This window comes from Arachis ipaensis, chromosome B09 (genome assembly GCF_000816755.2).
Source record: "Arachis ipaensis cultivar K30076 chromosome B09, Araip1.1, whole genome shotgun sequence".
In the NCBI taxonomy this organism is placed as follows: Eukaryota; Viridiplantae; Streptophyta; class Magnoliopsida; order Fabales; family Fabaceae; genus Arachis; species Arachis ipaensis.
In genome coordinates, this window is record NC_029793.2 from 143,449,988 (window position 1) to 143,461,030 (window position 11,043).

The window sequence follows — 11,043 nt, forward strand, 5'->3', positions numbered from 1 at the left end:
TAAAATGAAAATATACATATTAAAAAAATTACTAAATAATAATAATAAGGGTGGTTTCAGTATTATAGTATTTTTAATTAACAAAGTTATGAGATTGTCTATATTCTAAAATATTATCAGGAACAATATTTTACATGATTAATCAATAAAGTTATCAAAATGAGCTGTGATTCACGAGTTAGTTCGAATTTAATTTTCGTAAATATGGATGAGTCGAGCCAGTAAAATCATAATTCATTTAAATGCGTGATAATTTAGTATTGTTTATATAACTTATGAGTTAAATAGGTTTGGTTCGAGCGGACACAAGTTGACTCGTCTAACTCTATTTTTTTTAGAGTAAAGGTCAAATTCGTCCCTGATCTTTTTTACCGCGGACATTTTCATCCCCGAAGATTAAGAAATACTTAAATGTCCCTGACCCTGTTAAAAACTGGACTTTTTACCCTCCGTTTGAGTGTCTCCATTTGCCTTGACGAAAAACGGTGACGTGGCTCCCGTGGCACTGAGCTGGCCTTAACGGGTTGCCACGTCGGATGGGCTTTTAAAAAGAGGACAAATTAGTCTCCAGACTCAAAAACGCTGCCGTTTCTCAGTCATCCCCAATGTATGAAATCCTGGAGCCCTAATCCTTTGAATGCATTCTGAGGGTGAAGCGGGAGAAGGAAGAAAGGGAGCATTCCGACCATGGCATCCGAAGGTGTGTCCTCAAACTCGAGAAGAGGCCCAGTTCCGACCGACAATGATGGAAAAGAGTGCGTGTCACCAAAGTGCTTCTATGGAGAAAATGCAATCCTGTTCATGTCGAGGACGACCAGAAATCCGAAGAGATTGTTTCTGGGATGTCCCTTTTATAAGGTATGCAAAGAAAATCTGTGTAACTCCGTTTGTGGTAGGGTTTATTCTCAATTCCTGATTTTCTGAGCTTTGAGGATTATTTTGTTTAGGTTAGACAACCATGTTGCAAGTATTTTCTGTGGCTGGACGAGCACATAGCTGGTATTGGTGTTGGTGTTACAAGGTACCTGGGGCATGAGCAAATTTTACATGGTGAAGAGCATCACTGGAACAAAGACATGGAAAAGAGGATAATGTTGCTGGAGAAGAGGATAGAAACGTTAGAGGTTAAAAAAAATCCAATTTGGTGGAGCATATGTGTGATGTTTGTTGTCCTGATATTTGTATTATTTAGTTATAAGAAATGATGTAAGACATGCAAAATGTTGAAAATAAAATGTATTAATCATTTGTGTATCTGACATAAGTTTGGGTCATGTTTGTGATTATGTATGTATGAAAAGAAAGTTGGCAAAGTTACAGGAAATCAAACTTTCAACCATTAACATCAAAATAAAAGGAAAGTAGTATGTCTTTCTACCATTAATATCTTCTTACTTCACAAATAAAGTTTGAACTAAAATAAAGACTCAAACCAAAAAAGGAAATAGTATCTAGAATTTCTGGTTATCAGTTACATTGGGTCACAGCTAAACCAAAAAAAAAAAGCATAATATCGTCAGCCATCAGTCATGTTGATTCCTTAGATATTGGGTCATCCTCGGTGCTCTCGTACCCATCATCCGATGAAGAGGATGTCTTCAATTCCTCTAAAATTTTATCAACATCCACATCCACTTCATCATCACCATTCCTACCAGCATCATCTACTACCTCCGGAGCATTAACGGGGTGGTCAAAGTAAATGTGAAACTCAAGAGAATGTTGGTCCTTCAATAAGTTTTCTCACATTGCATTGATCCCTGCGTCCCCGGTTAACTCGTTCAGACTAGACTCAAGATTGTCACTTCTTCGATCATACCAGTATACTGCCTTGTATGACTGGTATCCCAAACCCTTAAATAAGGTTACAAGGTCCTCGAAGTTCACAAAATCTAGGTCCATCTCCGGGAACCTCTCCTCCTTACCATTTTGATATACAAGGACACCATCACTACCTCTCACGAAGTTACCTCCGTGGTGAAAAACTAGCACTACAAAAATATTCACCATCTGAAATTTACCAAGAAACAACTTTGTGTCAGTACCGGGATACATTGAAAATTTATTTCAAAACCCCCCTAAACCCTAACACAATGCTTCCTACTACTACTTCTACACACCATGCTCTAAAAAATATTTTTAGCCCTCATTACACTACTGTTACATAGTCTCAACATGCGCCCATGATGACTTCACCCTTAGTACAAACATGAACTACAGAAACTTCAGGGGTAAGGAAGGCGATCTTACCTTGACAGGAAGACGGCAGTGCTGACCTCGCCAGTAACCTTCTTTCCTACCACCGACAGCAACTCCACTGCACTCCGATTGCTCTTCCACGTAGTGCAGTTTTTGGAGGGAGAAACAGAGGGGGAACTTTGATCGTTTTTGTGTTATGGGTGTTGCTTATGTGAGTTAAGGTAAGTTTCTAAAGGTTGGGGAGAAACGGCAGCGTTTTTGAGTCTGGGGACTAATTTGTCCTCTTTTTAAAAGCTCATCGACGTGGCAGCCCGTTAAGGCCAGCTCAGCGCCACGGGAGCCACGTCACCGTTTTCCGACAAGACAAACAGAGACACTCAAATGGAGGGGTAAAAATGTCCAGTTTTTAACGGGGTCAGGGACATTTAAGTATTTCCTAATCCTCGGGGACGAAAATGTCCGCGGTAAAAAAGGTCAGGGATGAATTTGTCCTTTACTCTTTTTTTTTTATTTTTGGGTATATATATAATATCTCTTTTAGTATACAAAATTTCTTTTTTGTTAACTAGTTTTTTAGAGTTTAGATAATTTGGAATAAATTTATATAAGAGAAATGTTAAAGGTTATCTAAATTTATTGTTTTTTGTCATTATTTAGTCATCAACTTAATTTTTTTTAGTCTAGTTCTTTTAGTCTAGTAATGGAATAATATACTTTATCCCATACTTTTAATAAGAGTAAAATTAAATTAATTTTAAAGGTTAAAGAAAAAATTAAATCAAATTAAATGTTAAAAATAATTTTAAAAAATGTTAAAAATAAAAAATATATTTTATTTTAGAGAAAGTATAGGGAGCCAATGGCCTAAGCGTACAATATGTACAATGGAGGTTTAGGAAGTATTGGAGATATGACCATTAGTGTTACGTTGTCTTGTCAGGTTACCCTTTTGGGATGAGTGAGTGGTTTCATGATATAATATTCGGATTCTAAATCCGAAAGGTCAAGAGTTCTATCCTTGGTGAATTCCAAAATCAGTTTAAGCTTTTGGGATAAATGGTTTTATGATATGAGATATTTATTATTCGTGATATCCAAATGATTATTCTAAATAGTATGGGTGATGTTCATTTTATTCATTTAGCCCATTATACGCAATACTCTATTTTATTTTGACTCGCTATTCATAACGAGTCGGCAATCGACACCTCGATCAAGAATCAACTATAAATCTAGCAGTAGTGCTCCTCCGATCCTTTTTAATCCAATTAAACTAGTAACCCATGTATGAATAGGTAGGTTAGTGTAGGTTAGGTACTTAGGATGCTGAAATAGTTAAACATATACTAGTGAGGCATCTCTTCTTAGCTATCCCCATCCACTATGTGATGCTCTCCAGGCATTTAAAAGCAGCCGGGTCACAATAATATCACTGCAAGGCCAAGCTAATAAGGCGACAACAAAACAATTAATATATAGTACTTTATAAGTGGAGAAAATCAATTTACGAATGAATGTGGGGGCCAAAAACTAACCATGCCCGCTCCCACTACATATACTGTCACAAATTAAACCGCAGGGCCATTGCACGCTATTTTCCTGCGTAGATGTCTTTGCAGCCATATCGTCGTCGACCTAAACTTTCATTTTCCGTCCTATTTATTGTTAGAATACTTTGTTTAACAACCGTTAGTATGTGACATCTGTATTCTTCAGGCTAAATAGCATTATTGTATAAAAAAAAATTACCAAACTCTATTATAAAGGCCATTTTACTCTAATCTTCAAAACGTATGAAAATCAGAATACGCACCTATAAAACTTAAAGTTATCAAAATCAGAAGTATTATCAATCAATTTGTCAATACAAGGTAATGAATAGATATTTGTGACAAATGATACCGGAATCAATTCCTGGCATGTCGGCAAGTATCCATGCAAACAGGTTGGCATTATCTCGTAATATGATCATTAGCCGCAATCACTCCTCGTCGGTTAGAGCACCTCCTATATATGTAAATTGTTTTTCATTTTTGGTTAAAGTTACCTTCTCAAGGTCGTCCATTGGTTGAGGTATTTTATGGAAGTCCTCCCTAGAATCAAGCTCAGACAGTAGGAGCAACTCCTCTGAGTTGTACACGGCTTGCAAGCATGTTGGTGGTATTGTCTTAGCGGAGCTTTGCTTTAACATTGCGTTGTAATATTGTTGTGCTTCTTTATGGTTGGTGTGTACCGTTGCCACTAAGTTTTTCTGCAGATGAAACTTAAGACACAAATATAAAGTAGATTCTATTGCTCCGAAAGCATTTAAAGCAGGTCATCCAAGAATGATGTTATATGGACTGGGGTAATCTATTATGAGATACAGGATGTCAATAGTTTTTTACTGAGGGCGTTCCCCCATCGTAGTCTTCAACCAGATATGCACGAGCACTGGGACTCTTTTTCCGGAGTACCCAACCAGTTCTCCAGAGGAAGGCTGCATAGCTTTATCACACAATTTCATTTTTTAAAAAGTTGAATAAAATAGAACATCAACACTACTACCTGGGTCTAATAAGACTTTTCTTACCAACAAGTCACTAGTCTGTATGAAAATTACCACCAGGTCATCAAGGTTTGGACTTGAGGAGCGGAAATCGGATTGTGTGAAAGCAATTGCCATTTTTACTATGCCCTCCTTTGCAGGTTGAGTTCCTTCTATCACTAGCATATTCCGGTAACTCCTTTTTCCGAGCCGAGCATGTAGTTTCTCCTCCGGCATAGCCTCCTGAAATGCAATTTATAATTCCCCTTGGTTGGTTAGAACTCATCCATTTACCTTTGTCTTTCTCTGTTGGCATTTGGCTGTTGGTTTATTGAGTGGAGTTGCTATCTTTGTGTAATCATCCATTTACGTATTTGTCCAAGAGTCCTTGTCGTGCTAGTCTTTCTAGGAGATCCTTCACCACTACTCACTTATCTGTAGTGTGGCTGAATTTTTTATGAAAAGCATAATGCTTTGTTTTGTCTACAAACCTTTGGTCTTAGTAGGTGCATGCTCTGCTCGAAGGTTTAATAATCTTGGCGTGAAGGATTTCTTTTATGATGTCCTCTCTTTCGATGTTAAATCGGGTAGAAGTATCAAATTTAGGGGTGAGTTTGAATGGTTTCTTAATGTCCTTGTTGTTTTGTGTATTTGGGAGTTTTCTCCTTATCACGCCGAAGTTGCTGTTTATCTATTCTCTGGGCTTCACGGAGCTTTTCAATCTCCATTTTTCTAGCAGCTTTTTCCCGGAACTCGGCTAATGTCTTTGATTTTGTTACTTCTATAGTCTCTTGAAATTTGCCAAGGCGAAGGCCGCTTTTGATTGCAAGCAAGTGTACGTCCGGACTGAGGTCTGAAATCTCCATTGTTGCTTTAGCAGAACGCGTCATATAATCTTTGAGATTTTCGTGTTGTCCTTGCTTGATGGTGCTAAGATAGTCCCATCCATGCATGTATATTTTTGAAGCAGCAAAGTGATTAGTAAAGACCTCTGCCAAGTCTTCAAAATTGGGAATGGACCATACAGGTAACTTAGAGAACCATAGTAAAGTAGCACCATCTAAAAAAGTTGGGAAAGAACGACAAAATATAGGGTCAGAAGCACCGTTAAAAAATATCATCGCCTAGAATTTAGTGATATGCATGTGCGGGTCTCCAAGCCCTTCATATGGTTTGACGGTGGTCGACAATGTAAAATTTTTCGGTATCTGAAACTGCATAATGTCTTCTGAAAAATTATTAGATATTGTCTTTTTTTCTTTTGGAGGGACTGTTTCATCCGGACTAGCTTCGAACACAAGTTGGTCGTTTGGGTTTGGGATTTTGGGATCTCCTTTGTCTTTCTTCCCGTTTTGATGTTGGGTTAGCAAGTCGATCACTCTTTGGAGTTCCGCATTTTGTGCCATCAACTCGGATTGTGTCAGTTTAGGGATCCCATTGTCAACCATTATTAGAGTCTTTGCAAACAAAAGTTTTTAAATAAAAAGATTTTGATATCTTAGAGTTAATCCTGTTCGGGTCTTACGATAAGCGCCAAATGTTCCATTCGTTGAGGGTTCCAACCGAGCTATAGCAACTCCCAGCATTGGTAAGCTTATTTCTCTGGAGGAGCTATACGTCGGTAGCGTCGAACACCACGAGTGGGAACATCTGCAAAAGATATACTCCAATACTCAAGTCATAAGTGAACTTTAATAATGTGGTAAGAACTAATAAAAACAAGTGAAGTATACATATTGTTTTGCCTGTTGCGTTATTATTCGTTCCTTTATATAGAGTAATAGTATGTTAGTCAGTTTAGAGTTTTATCGAGATTCTTGTTTGGTTTGAGAATATCGCTTATGTGGGGGGTTGTGCGCAACGTAACACCCTTACTATCAGAATGTCATGCTTCCGGCTACGCTACTCTGATAGCGAGAAGTATTACGACGACTTCATATATTAATAATAAGATATGAGACTTTAACTTGAAACCATATCGCTGTTTTCTTTGAAAAACCAGAAATACTTTTTCTTTTCAAACATGCATATATAACCAAATTCAAATCACAATCCTCATATTATATACATACATACATACATACATACATACATACATACATACATACAACATACATACATACATACAAAATTTTTTATACAAGTAATTTACAAATATACATACATATATATCATTACAACTCCTATCCCTCTTATAAATATAATAATAAAAGTGAGAAAAAACTATAACTATATATACAATAATATAGAACACAATCAGATGCACAGAAAAACTCTTTAAACTCTTCGTCCATCCTGAAAATAAAAATTTGTAGGGGTTAAAAATATCGTCTTCGCTGATTCTTAATAGAGGGTTTTTAAAAATTGTCATAAGAGGATGCATATAAAACAAAGAATTTCTTTCAATTGCAGTAATTCTCGATCGTCTTACGAATCTATTCAAATAATTAACAATTAATTACCCAAAGTTCAAAATTCACTTCTTTAGTTATAAGAATTTCAAAACTAATTTTTTTGTTGCCCATGGTATCCCTCAACGTGGCAGGCTAAGGATTAATCTGTCGCGGATCTGAGCTCCATTTAAGGGTCTGCCACTGGCCAATGGGTTGCTACATGCACAAGACGGGATTCAAACTCCCAACACTTGCTTAAGCGGACGAGTGAGCTGACCACTTGGCCAACCCAAGTTAGTTCTAAATTAATATCTCATAACATAATTAAACGGCCTCCGGCCCAAATCAAATCAACTCGGTCTCGGGCCCAAATCAAATTAAATCATGGCCTCCGACCCAACTCGAATCAAATCACCATAAAAGCTCAATCTCAAAACAAAATCAATTACCGGCATCAAACGGTACAAGGCAATTACAAACAGAGAACAATTACAGCCAGTACTACATCAGGAACAACCCTCGGCATTACCACCGCCAGCATAAAGGATCTCTCAGTTGTTCAAGCACAAACAAAATAATACAAGAAATACACAAACAAAGAGGATAGTTAAGGCAATTAGTTGAATTAGTAATAGGTACAATTATGCTAATAGGCAAACCAAATACAAGATACACACCCCAATAATACACACAAATGCAAATGATGCATTCTTGTCCTATGGCCAATGAGCTCATCTGTCGGTTATACAGCCGAACCCGACATGTCTGGTAGCTAACACTGGACAGTCCCTCGGTGCGTGCATCCCCGAAGCTCGTATTCATATTCATTGATCAATATCTATTGGGCGAATCATCCATAAAGGTATAAGTGCTCGACCACATCTTGCAACGGAGGGTCAACAAAGTCTCAATTCCGACCGAGAGCAAGTGGGACAAAACCACTATCCTTACATATGACCCTCGGAAGCTCAAATTTCGACTGAGAGCAAGAAGAACAAAACCACAATCCTTGCATCTTACCCCCAGAAGCTCAAATTCCACCTGGAAACAAGCGGGACAAAACCATCATCCTTGCATATTATCCCAAAAGCTCAAAAATTCAAAAATTTCTTTTTACAAATAATTCAAATTCTTTTATCTTCCACAAAACTCCTTTTCATCAAATCTGAAGTCTCAAATTAACCTCGAAAATTTATTCTTCAATTCTGTTTGAAATTTTCAAAAACATAATTCTCAAATTTGAAATAATTGCTTAAAGCTCCCTTTCAACTTCATTCTCAAGTTCAATAATTTTTTAAAGCCCCAAAATAAATTCAAATACTATAAATTCACCAAAACTTCTAAAAATGGGATTCTTTAATCAAACTCAAGACATAGTTCTTTTTATATGAAATCGAGGTCAGAACATAATTCTTTTCTTAATGAATCAAACTCAAAACAAAATTCCTTTCTTAATAAATCGAACTCAAATCATAATTCTTTTCTTAATAAATCAAACTCAAAACAAAATCCTTTTCATAATAAATCGAACTCAAATCATAACACTTTTCTTAATAAATCAAACTCAAAACATAATTCTTTACTTAATAAATAAAACTCAGAACATAATTCTTTTCTTAATAAATAAAACTCAAAACATAATTCTTTTCTTAATAAATCGAACTCAAATCATAATTCTTTTCTTAATAAATCAAACTCAAAACAAAACCCTTTTCATAATAAATCGAACTCAAATCATAACACTTTTCTTAATAAATCAAACTCAAAATAAAATTCTTTTCTCAATAGATTAAACTCAGAACATAATTCTTTTCTTAATAAATAAAACTCAAAACATAATTCTTTTCTCAATAAATCGAACTAAAAATATGTCTCTTTCCGTAATAAATCAAAATCAATTAATATGATTCTTAAATCAAATTTTTTTCTAAATAATGCTTCAAACAAAGTCTCAGAGTTTTTATAAAATTTTTGGCAACATCTCCTTTAAAATTCAGACTTTGCCACCCTTCAAGGGTCACAACAACCAAACCAAACATCTCTCAATCATTCAAATCACTTCTAATAAACTATTATCACAACAATACCAACTCAACTGAAAGAATCAATAAATTCCATAACTCAAGCAACCAATCTCATCAATCACAATTTAGACTAACTTCAACAAAATCAATTCAAAATTCAGAATTCTCAGCCTTCTCACAACTCAACAAGATTTTCAACACAACTCATTTCTTAGTATAAATATACCAATCGGATTTCCAAATCAAACTTTCATTAACCATCACAATGCCAACTCAATCAATAAAAAATTCAATCAAGTAAACAATCAAATTCATTCAAAATAACTTAGTCAATCCATAAGACTCACATAATCACCAAAAATATATTTTTGCATCAATATCGATTTATAACAATTCTTGGAAATAAAATGAGTTTAAGAAAAGCGCCCCTACCTCGATCGCGACTCAACTACGTGACAAACTCTCTTTTTCTCTAAGCCCGCAACAGCGAGAGCTACAACAATAGCTCCATACTACTCTCGCGACAACAACCACAACTGCAAACACGACAAGCAACAACCGGAACTTGATCCTATCGCAATAACGTTGCAAAACCTCATCCACATATAATAGAACAGCGACTAAAAGAGTTTTGGAGCAAAATGACTTACCCAAATCGAGAATAAGTGGGGGAACGGAGCAGCAGCAGTTCTGGCGAGCTCCAACAGTGGCGGCATCTGCTGGTGACAACCTAGACGACGGCAAAACCACCCCGCGATGCCTTCTCTCTCCGCACGCATTCTGTCTCTCTCTCCTCGTGTAAGGTCCTCATGGTGGCTCGACGGCATCAGAACGGCGACGTCAGTGGGTGACTCGATGGCGTCAGAAGGATCCAGCTCCAACCGCGACGTGGTTTCTCTCCTCTGCATCGACAGCTTCGGCCTCCCTCTCGCGCGCGACACAATAGTGCTCTCTCCTTTGACGCGCGATGACGACGGAAACAGCAGGATGCGACGGCGGCGAGCTGGGCGCGACGATGGTGCAGTGGCAACACGGCTCCCATCTTCCTTCTCTCTTCTTCTATCCCTCGCAGCGCAGCTCTCCCTCCATTTTTCTCTTTCCGTTCATGTGTGTGTGTGAAGAAGAATGAGTGTGAGGTGAGTGAGGATGTGGCTGAGTGTGTGAGGTGAGAGTGGGCTAGGGTTTTATGTGTGTCACTTAGTTAGGGTTTTGGATAGTATAGGTATTTTTAATAAGAATAGGGATAATAGAGTAATTGAAAACCAATTTTAATCCAATAAAATTATCTTTAAAAAAAATACTATTTATTCATAAATTTATAAATTATTTTCAAATAAATACTCTAATCTGAGATTTATGAGATTTATCGTTTTAATAACATAGGGTGGTATAATAACTGGCTTTTAATACTATTTGAATGATAATTTTCATTTTATTTTTTAATATATATATTAACTAAAAATTAATTAAATTTATATAGTTTTAAGTTATTTATTATTTTATTAATTATAAGATATATATTGAAATTAACTCATATTTTTCTTAAGTAAATCTTTTTTTATGTTTCGATAGTTAATATAATAAATTATATATGACTATACATTGAATATGGAGCCGTTGCCTTTGCTATTTGAGCCTGTGCACTCTGTAATCAATTTACACTCGTCATTCTGCAACGCGCATTCTGGGTTTAAAACCTTTAATTTATTACTCAATAAGCACTAATAATATAAATAAGTTCTAAAATAAAAATGTCTAAAAATATAATCAACTTTTAAAAAAATAAATACTAAATTTCAAAATCATTAACTTTCTTTTTACTCTTAAATATACGAAATTAAACTTATAAATTTAAAACTTGAAATAAAATACCCATTTTATTTTAATTAAACTAATAAAG